The following is a 20826-nucleotide window of genomic DNA, read 5'->3' on the forward strand; positions in this document are numbered from 1 at the left end:
GGTGGGATTCCCGCGAGAAGCAGTGAGCGACAGAGGAACGAACTTCATCTCGAGATACATGAAGTCTCTCTGGCAGCAGTGTGGGGTGACGTACAAGTTCACCACCCCATACCACCCCCAAGGTAACGGCCTGGGCGAGCGGTTCAACCGCACCCTCAAGGGGATGATCATTGGTCTCGAGGAGTCCCTGAGGCGCAAGTGGGACGTCCTCCTCCCCTGCCTCCTGTTCGCGTAACGCGAAGTTCCCCAGAAGTCCTTGGGGTTTAGCCCCTTCGAGCTGCTCTACGAGCACCCCGCCCGGGGACCCCTCAGCCTGGTCAAGGAAGGGTGGGAGACGGCGTCCATAGAACCCCCCCAGATGTGTTTCGATACATTCTGGCCCTCCGAAACCAGACTCGGAAGTTCTGAGAACTGGCAGAAGCAAACCTCGAAGCCAGCCAAGAAGAGATGAAAAGGTGGTATGATCAGAATGCCACTCTGGTCGAGTTCCAGCCCGGAAAACAGGTCTGGGTGATGGCCCCTGTGGAACCTTGTGCCCTGCAGGACAAATGGACCGGGCCCTTCAAGGTGCTGGAACGAAAGAGCCAGGTTACCTACCTCGTCGATGTACAGTCCCCCAGGAACCCCCTGAGTGTCCTCCAGGTAAACCGCCTGAAACCTCACTTCGTACGGTCCGAGTTGAGCTTGCTCCTCGCCACCGACGACGGAACCGAAGAGGACACGGAGCCTCTCCCCGACCTCCTCTGTGCGAAAGAGAAAGATGACTCCTTAGAGGGTGTGAGTCTCTCCTCCTCCCTCACCGCCGAGCAGCGCGAGGACTGTCGCCAGTTACTGGGACAGTTCTCTGACCGTTTCTCCCTCGTCCCCGGCGTCACCAGTTGGTGCGTTCACGATGTGGACACCGGGGACAGCCCCCCGGTACGGCACAGAGCCTACCGCGTTCCTGACCGAGTCCGAGCCTGCATCAAGGTCGAGGTCTCTAAGATGCTAGCCCTGGGGGTGGTCGAAGCCTCCGACAGCCCATGGGCCAGCCCCGTGGTTCTGGTTCCGAAGGCAGCCGCCCCCGGCGCTGTTCCTGAGCTGAGGTTCTGTCTGGACTACCGGGGCCTCAACGCAGTCACCAGAACCGACGCACATACCATTCCCTGAGCAGACGAGCTCATTGACCGCCTAGGGTCTGCTTGCTATCTCAGTACCTTCGACCTGACCAGCGGTTATTGGCAGATCGCCCTGACAGAAGGAGCGCGAGAGAGATCAGCCTTCTCCACCCCGGATGGTCACTACCATTTTCGGGTGATGCCCTTCGGCATGAACAACGCCCCCGCCACCTTCCAGAGACTGGTGAACCAGGTACTGGCCGGGTTGGAAGAATTCAGTGCCGCGTATCTGGACGATATCGCGGTATTCAGCTCCCACTGGCCTGAACACCTCCTCCACCTCCGGGAGGTCTTGGTAGCCCTGCAGGAGGCGGGTCTCACCATAAAAGCCAGCAAATGTCAAATCGGCCAAGGGTCCGTGGTCTACCTGGGACACCAGGTCGGCAGCGGCCTCGTGGCACCCCTTCAACCCAAGATCGATGTGATCGTGGCCTGGGAAGCCCCCACCACCCAGACAGAGGTGCGGGCGTTCCTAGGGCTCACGGGATACTATTGACGATTTATAAAGGGGTATGGCAGCCTGGTAGTGCCCCTCACGGAGTTAACCTCCAAGAACCAGGCCAAAAGAGTTAACTGGACCCCCGCCTGCCAAGAAGCGTTCGAAGCATTGAAGGACGCCATGTGTACTGCCCCCGTGCTACAGGCCCCGATCTACTCCCGAGAGTTCGTGGTCCAAACGGACGCGTCCGAGCATGGCATCGGAGCCATCCTGTCCCAGATGAACAAGCAAGGCCTGGATCAGCCAGTGGCCTTCATTAGCCGGAGGTTACTCCCTCGAGAGCAAAGGTGGAGCACCATCGAGCGGGAGGCCTTCGTAGTGGTTTGGGCCCTGAAGAAGCTGAGGCCCTACCTATTCGGTACTTACTTCCGGGTCCAAACCGATCACCGACCTCTCCGGTGGCTAATGCAAATGAGAGGGGAGAACCCCAAACTGTTACGATGGTCCATCTCTCTCCAGGGGATGGATTTCACTGTTGAGCACCGGCCTGGTGCTGACCACGCCAACGCAGACGGCCAGTCCCGATTCTTCTGCCTCAGTTAAGAGAACCCCCAAGGGGATGGGTAGTTCTCTCCACCTTTCAGCTGTGGGGGATGCGTGTTGGAACTGGCCTCGTGGCGTGGTTCCCCCCCTGTTCCTCAGTACCCCGTTAGCCTAGCCCTGCACCCAGAAACCCCTGGTTGCCCTGCCCATGTCCGTCCCAACGCTAACGACCAACCTCGGCCTGTCCCCGGCCGCCTTCCCAGCCCCGCGCGCCCCAAACCCATGAGGCCCCATAGGCCCACCGGCAGCCATATTCCCTTCCCACGGTCCCTGACTCAGACCTCCGCCTGCAAGAGTCCAGACATCAAAGGGACACTGGACTATATCAAGGCCCGCCCCAGAACTAGTGGGCAGTTGTATCCTGGATGTTAGAAAGGCGATCCCGGGGGAGGCAGAAGATGTCTGACTGACCACCCCTAGGTCCACCCCTCCGTCGAGAAGTAGCCGAGCGTTATCGAGAGGCCTCCTGGGTGAGGGTCCTCTCCTAGGATCGTACAGCAGGGTAACCACCACACTACAAACGGACACCACACAAGAGGTTAAGTTATTAGGCTTTATCAAGAATAAAGGTTGCTGGGTCTCAGCGGTATATACAGGCAGATCGAGGGATCTGTAGAGTCTCGTAAAAGGGACAGGGTAGCGGGACAGTCTCGGTATGGATACAGGAAGGGATACCCTGCGCACAGCTCTCAATCCTCGAGCCGGGGGTTCCGAGAGGTCGAGCCGCGGCAGCGCCAGCAGGACTCGCCAGGTGGTCTTAACGGAGGGGAGGCCGCGGCAGCGCCAGCAGGCCCTCAAGATGGTTCAGCCGCGGCAGCGCCAGCAGGCTCTCAAGATGGTTCAGCCGCGGCAGCGCCAGCAGGCTCTCAAGACGGTTCAGCCGCGGCAGCGCCAGCAGGCTCTCAAGATGGTTCAGCCGCAGCAGCGCCAGCAGGCTCTCAAGATGGTTCAGCCGCGGCAGCGCCAGCAGGCTCTCAAGATGGTTCAGCCGCGGCAGCGCCAGCAGGCTCTCAAGATGGTTCAGCCGCGGCAGCGCCAGCAGGCTCTCAAGATGGTTCAGCCGCGGCAGCGCCAGCAGGCTCTCAGGGTCTCTTCAGGTTACAGGCAATGAGTTCTTCTGGTGTTGGCCGTGACAGCGTCAGCAGGGCTTCCAGTCCAGGATACAACTGGCGTCCTAATCCAGGGCTGGCCCAGATATAGGACTGGAGTCCTTTGATGTCCGGACCCTCGCGCCTGGGGGTCAGAGGGGCCGGGATGATGGTGTCCAGACACCCAGCGGGGGGTGGGGCCAGCGCCCAGGGAGGCCGGAGGGTGATCGAAGCCAGGCGTCCGGGGACGGCTGGAGGGCCATCGAAACTCCCTTTTCTCCGGGATCTGTCGAGTGGCCACTCGACCACCTGGGTGCCTCGATGTCTGGGCTTCGCTGGGGCCTGGGCTGGGGCCGAGGCCACATGGTCGTGACGTGGTGGGCCCAAGATGGAGTCGGGCGCGGCCTCGTGCTTAGGTCGTGAGGGGCTCATGATGGAGCCAGGCCGGTAGTGGGGGTCCGGGATGGTGACCGGACCAACAATGTTGGGACGTGCAGTGTCGGGCAAAAGGGCTGCCCGATGCTGGGTGGAGGGCCGATGTCGTCCTGGGCCCGCCATGCGGGAGGGGTAGGACCACGCCATGAGGCCGGGTCCAACACGCGTCCCCCCCAGCTGAAGGCAGGGGAGAGTCACCCATCTTCTTGGGGATTCTCCTCGCCGAGGCGGAAGAATCGGTACAGGCCATCAGCATTGGCGTGGTCGTTGCCGGGGCGATGCTCTACAGTGAAGTCCATCCCTTGCAGGGAGATGGACCATCGCAACAGTTTCGGGTTTTCTCCCCGCATCTGCATCAACCACCGCAGGGGCCGGTGGTCGGTCTGGACCCGGAAGTGGGTGCCGAAGAGGTAGGGTCGGAGCTTCTTTAGTGCCCACACGACGGCGAAGGCTTCCCTCTCGATGGTTCTCCAGTGCTGTTCTCTGGCCAGCAGCCGCCGGCTGATGAAGGCAACGGGAAGGTCGATTCCCTCAGGGTTCACTTGTGAGAGGACCGCCCCAATGCCGTGCTCCGAGGCGTCGGTTTGGGCCACAAACTCTCGGCTGTAGTCGGGGGCCTGGAGCACAGGGGCGGTGCACATGGCAGTCTTTAGAGCCTCGAAGGCTGTTTTGCACTCTGGGGTCCAGCGCACCTTTTGGGGTAGCCTCTTGGAGGTCAGTTCTGTGAGGGGCCCCACAATGCTTCCATAGTCTTTTATGAAGCGCCGATAGTATCCTGTGAGCCCCAGGAAGGCTCGGACGGCCGTTTGGGTGATCGGGGGCTCCCAGGCCCGGATGGCGTCAACCTTTGGCTGGAGGGGAGCCACCAGGCCGCTCCCCACTTGGTGTCCCAGATACGTCACGGACCCTTGGCCGATCTGGCACTTGCTGGCCTTTATTGTTAGTCCGGCAGGACCTCCCGGAGGTGGGTCAGGTGCTCACCCCAGTGGCGGCTGTACACCGCAATGTCGTCGAGATAGGCAGCACTGAATTCTTCTAGTCCGGCCAGTACCCGGTTCACGAGTCTCTGGAAGGTGGCCGGGGCGTTTTTCATGCCGAAGGGCATCACTTTGAAGTGGTAGTGGCCATCAGGGGTCGAGAAGGCCGATCGCTCTTGTGCTCCAGGGGTGAGGCCGATCTGCCAATACCCCGCCGTGAGGTCGAAGATGCTGAGATATTTGGCGGGCCCCAGGCGATCGATCAGTTCATCCGCCCGGGGGATGGGATGAGCGTCGGTCCGGGTGACTGCATTTAGCCCCCGGTAGTCAACACAGAACCGGAGCTCCGGGGGTGTGCCAGGGACGGTGGCTTTGGGGACCAGGACAACCGGACTGGCCCAGGGACTGTCGGAGGGTTCGACTACCCCCAGAGCTAGCATCTTGGCCACTTCGGATTGAATGCAGGCCCGAACTCGGTCGGGCACTCGGAAAGCTCGGTGTCTCACAGGCGGGTTGTCTCCGGTGTCCACATCGTGGACACACCACCGGGTGACTCCAGGGGTGAGGGAAAACAGGTCTGCAAATTGCCCCAGCAGCTCCCGGCAGTCTTGGTGCTGTTCTGGGGTCAGGGTAGAGGAGAGCGTGACCCCTTCGACGGAGCCGTCCTTCTCAGTGATGCTCATGAGATCTGGTACGGGTTCGGAGTCGTCTTCAGCTCCGTCATCGGTCGCTAGCAGCAGACTTAGTTCCGTGCGGGCGAAGTGTGGCTTGAGCCGGTTAGCGTGCAGAACCCGGAGGGGGTTCTGGGGGGATTCCAGGTCCACCAGGTAAGTGACGGGGCTCGTGCGCTCCACCACTTTGAAGGGCCCCGTCCATTTGTCCTGGAGGGAGCAAGGTTCAACCAGGGACATGACCCAGACTTGCTGGCCTGGCTCGAATTCGATGGATGAGGCGTTCTGGTCATACCAGCGTTTCATTTCCTCCTGACTGGCCACGAGGTTGGCCTCGGCAAGTTCCCGGAACTTCCGAGTCTGGTTGCGGAGTGTCAGGAGGTACTGGTAGACATCTGGTGGGGCACCTCGGACAGCCGTCTCCCAGCCTTCTTTGACCAGGCTGAGGGGGCCTCGGACCGGGTGCCCATACAATAGTTCGAAGGGGCTGAACCCCAGGGACTTCTGGGGTACCTCTCGATATGCAAACAGGAGGCAGGGCAGCAGGACGTCCCATCTGCGTCGTAGGGGCTCGTCTAAGCTTTTGATCATCCCCTTCAGTGTTCGGTTAAACCGTTCTACAAGTCCATTTGCTTGGGGGTGATACGGGGTGGTGAACTTATATGTGACCCCGCACTGTTGCCACAGGGATCGCATATGCTTGGAGATAAAGTTTGTACCCCGATCACTCACGACTTCCCGGGGGAAGCCGACTCTGGAGAAGATCCCCATCAGCGCTCGGCCTACTACGGGGGCCGTGATGGTCCGGAGGGGGATGGCCTCAGGATAGCGGGTGGCATGGTCCACCAGAACGAGGATGAAGCAGTGCCCCTGAGAGGTGCGGGGGTCCAAGGGTCCCACAATGTCGATCCCCACTCTCTCAAAGGGGGTGGTGACCACAGGAAAGGGCTGGAGTGGGGCCTTGACTTTTCCCCCGCTCTTCCCGCTGGCTTGACACGTCGGACAGGATCGGCAGTGGTTGTGCACATCGTTGCGCATCTTCGGCCAGTAGAAATGGGTCACCAAGCGGCTGTAAGTTTTATCCTGCCCCAGGTGCCCGGTGAGGGGCACGTCGTGTGCCAAGTTCAAGAGGAAGTTTCTGAAACGGAGGGGAACGACCAGTACTCGGCTGGCCCCTAGTTCGGCAACTCTCTGCTCGCTGTAGAGAAGGTTGTGGTCCCAATAGACCCATTCGGACCCCGAGGGGCCTCCAGCGGCTTGAGTGGCAGCTTGTTGTCGGATCCCCTCGAGGGAGGGACAGGTTTTCTGTTCCTGCCGGAATTGTTCGCGGGTGGGGCCACCTTCTTGGCGCCATTGAGCTAGTTCTGGAAGGTGGCCGAGCTCGGTGAGGTCTTCATGGTTGGGCCCCTGGGGGCCAGGTTCAAGGTCGGTGTCCTCGGGGACGGCGGGCGGTGGCGGTGCGGGCCACTCTGGTTCCTCGGTCGGAGCATCCTCCGGTGGGGCGAAGGCTCGGGGGGACATGGAGCGGGTGGTCGCACAGACCCACTCTGGAAGGCCTAGCATTCCCAGATGCTCTCTCAGCTCGACGCTGGCCCAGGGGGAACTTTCCAGGTCGTTCCCAAGGAGGCAGTCCACGGGGGCATCGTCCCGGACGGTCACCTTCAGTATACCCGACACCCCTCCCCATTCGAAGGGGATGCGGGCCATTTGGCACAAACTCTCGGAGTTGTCCGCCATCCGCACCGGGCACATGATATTGGGGAGAACTTGCTCTGGGGTCACCAAGTGGCGTCGGACCGCTGTTACGCTGGCTCCAGTGTCTCGAAGGGCTTCGGCCCGGTGGCCGTTGATGGTGACCCATTGGCGATATTTCTGGGTGTTGCCTGGAATCGGGTCTCGGGGGACCATGTCTCGATCACCCAGGCATGCCAAGATCATGGCGGCGGGCTCCCACTCGGCCTGTTCGTAGTCGTTGTCGTCTTCCTCGCCGCGATCTGGTGGTTGGGAGGACCGGTGGTGCCGGGTCGCTGGTTCATCGGGCAGAGGGGGTCATTCGCGTAGTGACCCTGTCGCTGGCATCTGTGGCACGTCACATTTGGGCGGGGCCCGGGTCGGGCTAGGGGAACCCCCCTTCGGCCCAGGGCTGGTGAAGTGGAGGTAGGGGAGGACCCCGTGGGGGTGTCTCGTCCCCTGCTCTGGCCTCCTCCGCCGCCCCGGGGTCGGTGGATCCCCGGGGATCCCCGGCCGTAGTCTCCCATCGGACTCCGGGGGACTCGGGTGCTCACCCATCTATCCGCCTCGATAGCGAGTTTTCGGGGCTCAGTCAGTTTGCTGTCGAGGAGGTGCTGCCGGAGTTCGATGAAGCAGTTGTTGGACAAATGTTCCCATATAATGAGGTCGACCAACTGCTGGTAGGTGGTGACCTTGCTGCCTTTGATCCACCCCTCGAAGGCTCTGCTGTAAAAGTTCACGTATTCCACCCAAGTGGTACCGGGGATTTTTTTACAGTCTCGGAATCGCTGCCGGTACATCTCGGGGGTGAGTCCATAGCGAGTGAGGAGAGCGGTTTTCATGTGCTCGTACGAGATCATCTCAGCGTCGGGGAGCTCTAGCAGGGCGTCTCTCCCCTCATTGACGAACTTCCCCCACAGGCCGGCGCCCCAGTCCTTGAGGGGTACTCGATGGGCGGTCATGGCGACCTCGTAGGTTTTGAACCACTGTTGGATGTCGTCGTTCTTGTATTATTCCTTGACGACATCCTTGGGTATGTGCACCTTTGTGTCCAAGGGCGGGGGCGAGGTCTTGCCCCCGGAGTCGTTGGCATAATTCGTTTTGGCCTTGAGTTCTAGTTCTTTTAGGCCGCGCTCATGCTCGAGCATGAGTCTCTTTTCATCGAGGTCTCTTTGTCTTCTCTTCTCTTCCAGGTCTCCTTCTAGCCGTCGTTGCTCGAGTGCGATTTTCCTTTCCTCCAGCTGTAGTTCTCCATCCAGCCGGAGTCGGGCGAGCTCCAACTCGTGGAGCCGGTTCCTCTCTCGCTCTCGGGCGTCTTCGTGGGGGCTCGTGCCTGGATTGGCGGGTCTCTCCCCCGCTGGGGTCGTGTCGGTCTCCGGGCGTCCACTCGGGCCCGGGTTGTCTTCATTCCGGGGTGGTGTATCATCGGTGTCCACCAATGCTTGTAGGGCTGATTTAAAGTCTTCCTTGGTGCTTAGCCCAGTGGTAGTGATGCCCAGATCTTTGCAGAATTGTTTTAATTCTTTGTGACTGTAATCTTCCATTTTTTCTTTCTGGAATTCCGTAGTCGGTCTTGTCTCTTGCGTAGTCATGGTCGTAGTGTGTTTTTCTCGGTAGCGAGTGAATCACCCTCTGTACGATCTGCGTCGGCTCGGATCCCGTCGCTTGCCACCAATGTTAGAAAGGCGATCCCGGGGGAGGCAGAAGATGTCTGACTGACCACCCCTAGGTCCACCCCTCCGTCGAGAAGTAGACCAACCGTTATCGAGAGGCCTCCTGGGTGAGGGTCCTCTCCTAGGATCGTACAGCAGGGTAACCACCACACTACAAACGGACACCACACAAGAGGTTAAGTTCTTAGGCTTTATCAAGAATAAAGGTTGCTGGGTCTCAGCGGTATATACAGGCAGATCGAGGGATCTGTAGAGTCTCGTAAAAGGGACAGGGTAGCGGGACAGTCTCGGTATGGATACAGGAAGGGATACCCTGCGCACAGCTCTCAATCCTCGAGCCGGGGGTTCCGAGAGGTCGAGCCGCGGCAGCAACAGCAGGACTCGCCAGGTGGTCTTAACGGAGGGGAGGCCGCGGCAGCGCCAGCAGGCCCTCAAGATGGTTCAGCCGCGGCAGCGCCAGCAGGCTCTCAAGATGGTTCCGCCGCGGCAGCGCCAGCAGGCTCTCAAGACGGTTCAGCCGCGGCAGCGCCAGCAGGCTCTCAAGATGGTTCAGCCGCGGCAGCGCCAGCAGGCTCTCAAGATGGTTCAGCCGCGGCAGCGCCAGCAGGCTCTCAAGATGGTTCAGCCGCGGCAGCGCCAGCAGGCTCTCAAGATGGTGCAGCAAAGGTGGGCCGCGGCAGCGCCAGCAGGCTCTCAGGGTCTCTTCAGGTTACAGGCAATGAGTTCTTCTGGTGTTGGCCGTGACAGCGTCAGCAGGGCTTCCAGTCCAGGATACAACTGGCGTCCTAATCCAGGGCTGGCCCAGATATAGGACTGGAGTCCTTTGATGTCCGGACCCTCGCGCCTGGGGGTCAGAGGGGCCGGGATGATGGTGTCCAGACACCCAGCAGGGGGGTGGGGCCAGCGCCCAGGGAGGCCGGAGGGCGATCGAAGCCAGGCGTCCGGGGACGGCTGGAGGGCCATCGAAACTCCTTTTTCTCCGGGATCTGTCGAGTGGCCACTCGACCACCTGGGTGGATCTTGGTGCCTCGATGTCTGGGCTTCGCTGGGGCCTGGGCCGGGGCCGAGGCCACGTGGTCGTGACGTGGTGGGCCCAAGATGGAGTCGGGCGCGGCCCCGTGCTTAGGTCGTGAGGGGCTCATGATGGAGCCAGGCCGGTAGTGGGGGTCCGGGATGGTGACCGGACCAACAATGTTGGGACATGCAGTGTCGGGCAAAAGGGCTGCCCGATGCTGGGTGGAGGGCCGATGTCGTCCTGGGCCCGCCATGCGGTAGGGGTAGGACCACGACATGAGGCCGGGTCCAACACTGGACAAGAAAGCCCTGCTGATCTGATCGTGGCTGCCCTTGGGAGAACTGAACTCTGTAACTCTACGAGCCCTGCTGACGCCGTCGCGGCTCATCCTTGGAACTAGAACATCGGAGCCCTGCTGACCCCGTCGCAGCTCGAGCTTGAACCCTAAAGATCTTCAACAAACATTCTGAGCCCTGCTGACGTGGTCGCGGCTCCTCAAGAACTACCCTCCGGATCGAGCCCTGCTGACCTCGTCGCGGCTCGAGGAGTACTCTGGTCCGGCTGGACCATCGACGCTACTCTCACGAACTGAGTCATCCTCAAGTGAGTAGGACAACCGGTACGATCACCATCTTCCGTACCCCCCGGCTCGAGGATTGAGAGCCGTGCGCAGGGTACGCTACGTACTGGTCTAAAGACTGAGACTGTCCCGCTTCCCACTTCCGGGAGCCTTGAGACTTTGGCGATCTCTCGATCCTGTGTACATAAGAGTGCTAATTCCTTTACCTGTTTATAAAGAACTTGATATCGAAAACCTACGTTGTAGTGTCTGTTCCTAAGGGTGGTGTGGTCCTCGTGTGTACGATTCAATACTTGAGGTCCTCCCCGGAGGAGATCTCTAGTTGAGGCTCGGCATTATTGGTGGGAGAGGTGGGTCACGGAGCAGTCGGGTAGACATAACCTGGCCTCTGGGATCGCCCCTTCTAACATTGGTGGCAAGCGACGGGATAAGAGCCTACGTCTGGGAATCGTACAGTAAAGCGACTGGCACACCACCTGAACAAGAACAACCATGAGTCTCATCGGAGCAAGCGAAAAGATCGCATTTCAGAAAGACCGCCTGGAAGAATATACCCACAAAGAATTAAAACAATTCTGCAAAGATTTCCACATCGCTACCACTGGGTTAAGTACCAAAGACGACTTCCAGAAAGCCCTGACGGCCTGGGTAGAGGCCGGGGCCCACCTCCCCACGACAGAAAGGAATGATGGGGAGGAGGAGCCGCTGACCGAAACTGACGGCCAAAGAGAAGAGGGACCCGACACCCTACCACGGAATACCGGCACGGAGAGAGGTCTGTCGATCGAAGAAATGACAGACCGAGAACGCAACCGAAACCACGAGCTAGAACTGGCTCGACTTAAAATCGAAGGAGAGATAAAGCTGGCTGAAAAGAAACTGGCCGTAGAACAATTACGGCTGCAAGGGGAACTAGAAGAAAAGAAGCTCCAGCGGGAGCATGAAGGGAAAAAACTCCAACTCGAACACGAGCGCAGCTTGAAAGAACTAGAGATTAAAGCCCGAAACGAAGAAACCCGACCCCCGGGGCACCGAGACACGGGTCCCCCGGTAGAACCGAAAGTCCACATCCCCAAGGATGTGGTGAAGGAATACTATAAAAATGACGACATCCAGCAATGGTTCAAAGCGTACGAGGTCGCCATGGCCGCCCACCGAGTACCTGAGAAGGATTGGGGGGCCGGATTATGGGGCCGCTTCCTCAGCGAGGGGAGAGACACCATGCTGGATCTGCCCTCCTCCGTCATGACCTCCTACCCCCATAAGAAGGAAGCCCTCATGGCTCGATATGGGCTCACCCCGGAAATGTACCGGCAATGATTTAGAGACTGCAAGAAGATCCCCGGCACCACATGGGTAGAGTACGTGAATTTCTACAGCCGGGCCTTGGGAGGGCGGATCAAGGGCAGCAAGGTGACCACCTTTGAAGGACTCATTGACCTCATAGCCTATGAGCACCTATCGAACAACTGCTTGTGGAACTAAGACAGCACCTTCTGGACAGCAAGTTAGCAGACCCCCGGAAGCTGGCTGTCGAGGCTGATCGTTGGGTGAGCACAAGAGTCCCACGGGGTCCCGGGGGAGACTATGGCCGAAACGAACAAGGATCTCCACGTCAAAGGCGCGCAGGGGGTCAGAGTAGACAAAGGGGTCCCCAGACAGGGCCTTCCCGCAGCCACCCTAGAAACCTGACCGGGACATCCCCGCCAGCCACAAGGGCCGGATTCCCTCCAGTTAGGCAAGGACCCAGAATAAGCACCACCTGCTACCGATGTCAACGGACAGGGCATTATGCCAGTGACCCCAACTGCCCCATGCTCAAGAAGACCACTGCTGCGAGTCCCCCTGCGCGCCACCTCGCCAATGTAGCCCTAGAAGAGGAAGAGAAAGAGGACCCGGAAGGGTGGGAACCAGCCGCCATGATCTTAGTCTCCCTGGGGAATAGGGAGATGGTTCCCGGAACCTTCTTGCCAGATAACACCGAGAAATACCGACAGCAGGTGACCGTCAACGGGCACCGCATAGGGGCTCTCCGAGATACAGGGGCCAGTATCACTGCTGTAAAGGAGCACCTAGTCACGAAGGACCAGATAGTACCCAACGCCTCCTGCAGAGTGATCTCCGCGGACAACTCCGTCCGCACTTGCAGATTAGCTCAGGTCCCATTCGAATGGGAGGGCGTCTCCGGGGAGTTACGAGTAGCAGTCCGTACCGACATGCCCGTGGACTGTCTCCTCGGTAACGACCTAGAGAGCTCCCCGTGGAAGCAAGTAGAGCGAAGGACTCACCTCGAGATGGTGGGCCTACCCGAGTGGGCCTGCGTGACCACCCGATCCATGGCAGCCCGGGCATCCACCCCCGAGGTGGTGGAACCCGAAAACGCTCGCCCCATCCCCGACGAGCAGACAGAAGGCCTCGACCTTTTTCCCGGCGAAAGCAGTGACCCCGACCCGGGTCCCCTGGACCCCGCTGGTGAACCAGCCCCGAGCACGGACGATCTCTCCGAGTTAGCCCAGCGGCGCCAGGAAGGGGGGCCCTCCCGAGAGGAGTTCTGCCTGGAACAGACCTCCTGTCCCTCTCTAGTGGGGCCGCGGTAGCAGGTCGCCGCCCAGGCCCCCGGTGACCAGTCCGGCTCCCACCACGTCTATTGGGTAAACGGCCTGCTATATAGCGAGCAAAAGTCCGCCGAACTAGGGTCAGCCCGAGTGCTGGTGGTCCCCCTACGTTTCCGCAGCTTCCTCCTGAACCTGGCCCATGATGGGCCCTTGGCGGGACACTTGGGCCAAGACAAAACGTACCACCGTTTGGTCACCCATTTCTACTGGCCCCACATGCGAGCTGATGTGGAGGCCCACTGCAGATCCTGCCCAACATGTCAGGCCAGCGGGAAGAGCGGAGGGCGGTGCAAGGCTCCCCTCCAACCCTTCCCAGTGGTCAGTACCCCCTTTGAACGGGTGGGAATCGATATCGTGGGGCCTCTTGACCCCCAAACGTCCCTAGGACACTGGTTCATTCTTGTCCTAGTGGACCACGCCACCCGATATCCCGAGGCCATCCCCCACCAAACGGTAACGGCCCCCGTAGTGGGGCGGGCCCTCATGGGGATCTTCTCCCGGGTGGGATTCCCGCGAGAAGTAGTGAGCGACAGAGGAACGAACTTCATCTCGAGATACATGAAGTCTCTCTGGCAGCAGTGTGGGGTGACGTACAAGTTCACCACCCCATACCACCCACAAGGTAACGGCCTGGTCGAGCGGATCAACCGCACCCTCAAGGGGATGATCATGGGTCTCGAGGAGTCCCTGAGGCGCAAGTGGGACGTCCTCCTTCCCTGCCTCCTGTTTGCGTACCACGAAGTTTCCCAGAAGTCCTTGGGGTTTAGCTCCTTCAAGCTGCTCTACGGGCACCCCGTCCGGGGGCCCCTCAGCCTGGTCAAGGAAGGGTGGGAGACGGCGTCCCTAGAACCCCCCCAGAAGTGTTTCGATACATTCTGGCCCCCTTGGAGGCCACGCCCCCTCCCGAGTAGGTATAAAAGCTGACCACTAGCGATACCTTCCAGAACCCTGAAACCTCCTGAGGCAAAATAGCCGGGAGATCGAGATTTTAACTTTTAAAACTTTGCTGCTATTGTGATTTTTGTGTAACTTTGATCTCTTCTGTTTTAATAACTTGCCTTACCTGGCTGCACAAATCCCGCCCTGTCATTCCACCGCTCAGCTGCTCTGCGCTGACAGCGGGTCTCGCCCAAACATTCACGGCGCCATTGCCGGCGTGCGACTAGGCCACGCCCCCTTGGAGGCCTCGCCCCCTCCCGAGTAGGTATAAAAGCTGACCACTAGCGATACCTTCCAGAACCCTGAAACCTCCTGAGGCAAAATAGCCGGGAGATCGAGATTTTAACTTTTAAAACTTTGCTGCTATTGTGATTTTTGTGTAACTTTGATCTCTTCTGTTTTAATAACTTGCCTTACCTGGCTGCACAAATCTCGCCCTGTCATTCCACCGCTCAGCTGCTCTGCACTGACAGCGGGTCTCGCCCAAACATTCACGGCGCCATTGCCGGCGTGCGACTAGGCCACGCCCCCTTGGAGGCCACGCCCCCTACCTGCTCATAAGTATGTGTCACTTCCGTACGCGCAGCGGACGGGTGCGCCGTTTGCGCGCCGAAGGCGCGCCTAAGGCAAGCCCGTCTGCGCCCGTCCGCGCCTGGACCGTGCCCAGGGCCAGTCCTGCTGTCTCTACCCGCACCAGCTGGACCAAATCCCAATTACTCCTGTTAAACCCCACTACCTGTTCTACGACCACACGCTGTAGCCCCGATTACTTAGAGGACTCACCTTTCTACTGCCCTCATTGCAACTTCACGCTCCCACCCTGGAGCCTCCGTCCCGTTCCCCGATCTCGCAGGCCTAACCGCCTGTCTCACCCCCTGACGCTGAAAGCTGGCCTGATAAATTGCAGGTCATTACCCCGCCATGCCAACGAGATCTGGACGTCTATCATCTCTGAGGATTGGGACATCCTATTTCTCACCGAGTCTTGGATTACCGACTCCTCTACCCCTGATATTCACCTGGCCACGCCGCCAGGCTACACCATAAAGGGCATCAATCGAGCTGGCGGCAAAACAGGAGGTGGACTAGCCATCATACTCAGATCCCACCTGCATCTGATTACCACCAAACTGACAAGTATCGGGATCATAGAAGCTATGTACTTCTCTGTTTCAGACTCCGCGGCAGTAATACTGGCGGGTATACTAGTTTACAATCCCCCTACCGCTGCCACTCTTTCTCTTACTGCACTTACTCACCAGGTGGCCGATCTCTCCCTTAAACACCAACACTTTTTGGTGCTGGGTGACTTCAACCTTCACGTGGATAACTCTCTATGTCCAAAAGCGAGTAACCTGACAGAAACTATTCAGAGTCTGAATTTACTTCAACTAGTCAAGGGCCCTACTCACAGAGCTGGACACACCCTTGATCTAATTTTTGCCAACTTCCCCAATATCACTGTCCTATCCTCCCTCCCTCTCACCTGGTCTGACCATTTTCTTATCCCTTTCGATCTCACAGTGGGCTCGATACCTGCCCCTTCGGTACCCAGGAAAGAACCGGGGAGAAAGTGGCATAAGGTCACCTGTGCCACCTTAGACCCTCTATTCCACTTTGTCCCGGACCCCCTTTCCACTGACATTGACGGAAATGTTTCCAGGCTCAATACTTCACTTATACAAGCCATTGACTCCATCGCCCCCCTTAAATCCATCTCCTCCACCAGGTCCCGCCCCTCGGCTCCTTGGTTCTCTACCACCCTCCGTGAGGAAAAGAGTAGATGTAAAGTACTCGAACGCAAGTGGAGGCAGAACTACGACCCCGAAGCCAAAGCCACTTACAAATCCGCCATGAAAAATTTCCTCAAAAATAAAAAATCAACCATGAGAGATCACTTCTCACTACAAATCGCCAATGCTAAAAACTCTTCTAAGACCCTTTTCACCATTGTCAAAAATTGTATCAATCCCCCCGCCAGGGCCCCCCAGCACTCTGCTAGCCAGGCATTATGTGATGGACTCTCGGACTACTTCCTGGAAAAAATAAATAAACTCTCCGCCTCATTCCCCGATGGGTTACCCCCCCTAGTCCCCCAACACTAGACCCCCTAGACCCGCCTCTCTACAGTCCTTCAACAATCTGACTCTGGAGACCGCACTCAGGCTATTCACTCTATGCAGATCTGGTGCCCCCTCCGACCCTATCCCTGCCAAACTCATGGGTGAGTTAGCTCCCTTATTGGCCGACTCCTTTCTCTCCATTTGGAATGCCTCCCTTCATCATGGCTTCTTCCCTACGTCATGGAAGGAAGCAATGGTGGTCCCTATCCTGAAAAAACCCGACGCCGACCCATCCATATTTGCTAATTACCTTCCCATCTCCCTTCTCCCCAAACCCGCTAAAATCCTGGAAAAAGCCGTGCAACTACAACTAACGGAGTTTTTGGAGAACAACTCCCTGCTGCACGACTCCCAATCCGGATTTCGTGCGGGTTTCAGCACGGAGACGGCTCTTCTGGAGGTGGCTGAGACCATCCGTGAATGTGTGGATAGGGGCGAGGAGGCCATGCTTGTCCTCCTCGACCTATCCGCCGCCTTTGATACGGTCTCTCACTCTATCCTCCTAGACCGTCTCAAGCTGGTCGGCATCGGTGGCACCGCTCTTGCCTGGATTGAATCCTTCCTCACTGGAAGAAGTCAGAGGGTGCTGCTCAGGCCTTTTAAATCAGAGGATAAGCCCCTGCTGTGTGGCGTGCCGCAGGGTTCTGCCCTCAGCCCTCTGTTTTTCAACGTCTACCTCGCTCCCCTGGCCGCCGTGGTGGAATCCTGTGGAGTCAGGGTGGTCTCTTATGCTGATGATACTCAGCTTATATTCTCCTTCAGCGACCACTCGGACTCCACATTTGCCAACTTCCGCCAATGTCTCGACGGCATCCGCGTCTGGATGACTAACAATCATCTAAGACTCAATGCGGATAAGACAGAGGTGCTGTTTTTTAACCAGAAAAACCCTATCCCCTCCTCACGGTGGTGGCCCACTGCACTTGACCCCGCTCCCTCCCCTGTCCATGCAGCCCGCAACCTTGGCTATCAGTTTGACGACTCTCTCTCATGCAAATCCCAAGTCAACAAGGTCACCTCTGCCTGCTTCATGAAGCTACGAATGATCAGGAAGATACTTCCCTACCTCCCATTGGACGCCCGCCGAACAGTCACCCAGGGTCTCATAACGTCCCACCTGGACTACGCTAACAGCTTATACGCTAGCGCTCCTCAGTATCTGATCGATCGTCTCCAGATCGTTCAGAACGCGGCGGCCAGACTGATCGGAAACATCCCCTACCGCCAGTCAGTCACCGCTTATCGTAAGGAGCTCCACTGGCTCCCCATTGCTAGCCGCATTCAGTTTAAGATCCTCACCCTCGCTTTCCGAGCTGTCAACGACCTTGGGCCCAACTATCTGAAAAAGCGAGTGTCCATATCTCACTCCATTAGATCCTTGAGATCTAACAACCTACGCCTTCTGGTCTCTCCCCGCTTCCGACGCGCCAGAATGGGCGGCACAGGGTTCAGCGTTATCGCTGCTAAACTGTGGAACCGTCTCCCTATCGATCTAAGGTTCTGTCCTACTGAACCCATTTTCCGTGCCAGGTTGAAAACATGGCTGTTCTCCGGACTCTGATTTCCATTTTTTTGCCCTTCCCTTCTTTTGCCCTCGAGGCTCTGGTTCTAGCGCCGGGACACCCCTTAGGGGGTAGCTGTGCGCTCTATAAACTACAAAATAAATAAATAAAAAAAATAAATGTGGTGTGTGGAATGTGGTGTGTGTGGAATGTGGTGTGTGGAATGTGGTGTGTGTGGTGTGTGGAATGTATGTGGAATGTGGTGTGTGGAATGTGTGTGGAATGTGGTGTGTGGAATGTGTGTGGAATGTGTGTGGAATGTGGTGTGTGGAATGTGTGTGGAATGTGGAATGTGGAGTGTGTGAATGTGGAATGTGGAGTGTGTGTGTGTGGAATGTGGAGTGTGTGTGTGGAATGTGTGTGGAATGTGTGTGGAATGTGTGTGGAATGTGGAGTGTGTGTGTGGAATGTGTGTGGAATGTGTGTGGAATGTGGAGTGTGTGTGTGGAATGTGTTTGGAATGTGTGTGTAATGTGTGTGGAATGTGGTGTGTGGAATGTGGTGTGTGGAATGTGTGTGGAATGTGGTGTGTGGAATGTGGTGTGTGGAATGTGGTGTGTGGAATGTAGTGTGTGGAATGTGGTGTGTGGAATGTGGTGTGTGGAATGTGGTGTGTGAAATGTGTGTGGAATGTGTGTGGAATGTGGAGTGTGTGAATGTGGAATGTGGAGTGTGTGTGTGGAATGTGTATGGTATGTATGTGGAATGTGGAGTGCATGTGGAATGTGGTGTGTGGAATGTGTGTGGAATGTGGTGTGTGGAATGTGTGTGGAATTTGTGTGGAATGTGGTGTGTGGAATGTGGTGTGTGGAATATGGTGTGTGGAATGTGCTGTGTGGAATGTGGTGTGTGGAATGTGGTGTGTGGAATGTAGTGTGTGGAATGTGGTGTGTGGAATGTGGTGTGTGGAATGTGTGTGGAATGTGGTGTGTGGAATGTGTGTGGAATGTGTGTGGAATGTGTGTGGAATGTGGTGTGTGGAATTTGTGTGGAATGTGGTGTGTGGAATGTGGTGTGTGGAATGTGTGTGGAATGTGGTGTGTGGAATGTGTGTGGAATGTGTGTGGAATGTGGTGTGTGGAATGTGTGTGGAATGTGGTCTGTGGAATGTGTGTGGAATGTGTTTGGAATGTGTGTGGCATGTGTGTGGAATGTGGTGTGTGGAATGTGGTGTGTGGAATGTGTGTGGAATGTGGTGTGTGGAATGTGGTGTGTGGAATGTGTGTGGAATGTGGTGTGTGGTGTGTGGAATGTGGTGTGTGGTGTGTGGAATGTGTGTGGAATGTGTGTGGAATGTGGTGTGTGGAATGTGGTGTGTGGAATGTGTGTGGAATGTGTGTGGAATGTGGTGTGGAATGTGTGTGGAATGTGTGTGGAATGTGGTGTGTGGAATGTGGTGTGTGGAATGTGTGTGGAATGTGTGTGGAATGTGGTGCGTGGAATGTGTGTGGAATGTGGTGTGTGGAATGTGTGTGGAATGTGGTGTGTGGAATGTGTGTGGAATGTGGTGTGTGGAATGTGGTGTGTGGAATGTGTGTGGAATGTGGTGTGTGGAATGTGTGTGGAATGTGGTGTGTGGAATGTGGTGTGTGGAATGTGGTGTGTGTGGAATATGGTGTGTGTGGAATGTGGTGTGTGGAATGTGTGGGGAATGTGTTGTGTGGAATGTGTGGAATGTGGTGTGTGTGGCATGTGGTGTGTGGAATGTGGTGTGTGGAATGTGGTGTGTGTGGTGTGTGTGGAATGTGTGTGGAATGTGGTGTGTGGAATGTGGTGTGTGGAATGTGGTGTGTGGAATCTGTGTGGAATGTGGTATGTGGTGTTAGAAAGGCGACCCCGGGGGAGGCAGAAGATGTCTGACTGACCACCCCTAGGTCCACCTCTCCGTTGAGAATGTGGTGCCTGCAATGTGGTGTGTGGAATGTGTGTGGAATGTGGTGTGTGGAATGTGTGTGGAATGTGGTGTGTGGAATGTGGTGTGTGGAATGTGGTGTGTGGAATGTGTGTGGAATGTGGTGTGTGGAATGTGTGTGGAATGTGGTGTTTGGAATGTGGTGTGTGGAATGTGGTGTGGGGGATGTGTGTGGATTGTGTGTGGAATGTGGTGTGTGGAATGTGGTGTGTGGAATGTGGTGTGTGGAATGTGGTGTGTGGAATGTGTGTGGAATGTGGTGTGTGGAATGTGGTGTGTGGAATGTGTGTGTGGAATGTGTGTGGAATGTGGTGTGTGGAATGTGTGTGGAATGTGTGTGGAATGTGGTGTGTGGAATGTGGTATGTGGAATGTGTGTGGAATGTGGTGTGTGGAATGTGGTGTGTGGAATGTGTGTGGAATGTGGTATGTGGAATGTGTGTGGAATGTGTGTGAAATGTGGTGTGTGGAATGTGGTGTGTGGAATGAGGTGTGTGGAATGTGTGTGGAATGTGGTGTGTGGAATGTGTGTGGAATGTGGTGTGTGGAATGTGGTGTGTGGAATGTGTGTGGAATGTGGTGGTTGGAATGTGGTGTGTGGAATGTGTGTGGAATGTGGTGTGTGGAATGTGTGTGGAATGTGGTGTGTGGAATGTGTGTGGAATGTGGTGTGTGTGGAATATGATGTGTGTGGAATGTGGTGTGTGGATGTGTGGGGAATGTGTTGTGTGGAATGTGTGGAATGTGGTGTGTGTGGCATGTGGTGTGTGGAATGTGGTGTGTGGAATGTGGTGTGTGTGGTGTGTGTGGAATGTGTGTGGAATGTGGTGTGTGGAATGTGGTGTGTGGAATGTGGTGTGTGGAATCTGTGTGGAATGTGGTATGTGGTGTTAGAAAGGCGACCCCGGGGGAGGCAGAAGATGTCTGACTGACCACCCCTAGGTCCACCTCTCCGTTGAGAAGTAGCCGAGCGTTTGCCGAGAGGCCTCATGAACGAGGGTCCTCTCCTAGGATCGTACAGCAGAGTAATCACAACACTACAGATGGACACCACACAAGAGGTCAAGTTCCTAAGCTTTTATAGCTAGTAAAAAGGTTGCGGGTTTTGGGTAGTATGTACAAGCAGATCGAGGGATCTGTAAAGTCTCGTAAGGAGGGGTAAGGTAGCGGGACAGTCTTACTCTGGGCGGAGGATGGGATACCCTACGCACAGCTCTCAATCCTCGAGCCGGGGGGTTCCGAGAGGTCGAGCCGTGGCAGCGCCAGCAGGCTCTCAGATGTTTCAGCAAGGTAGGCCGCGGCAGCGC

Source organism: Lissotriton helveticus, chromosome 3_1 (assembly GCF_964261635.1).
Source record: "Lissotriton helveticus chromosome 3_1, aLisHel1.1, whole genome shotgun sequence".
Lineage (NCBI taxonomy): Eukaryota > Metazoa > Chordata > Amphibia > Caudata > Salamandridae > Lissotriton > Lissotriton helveticus.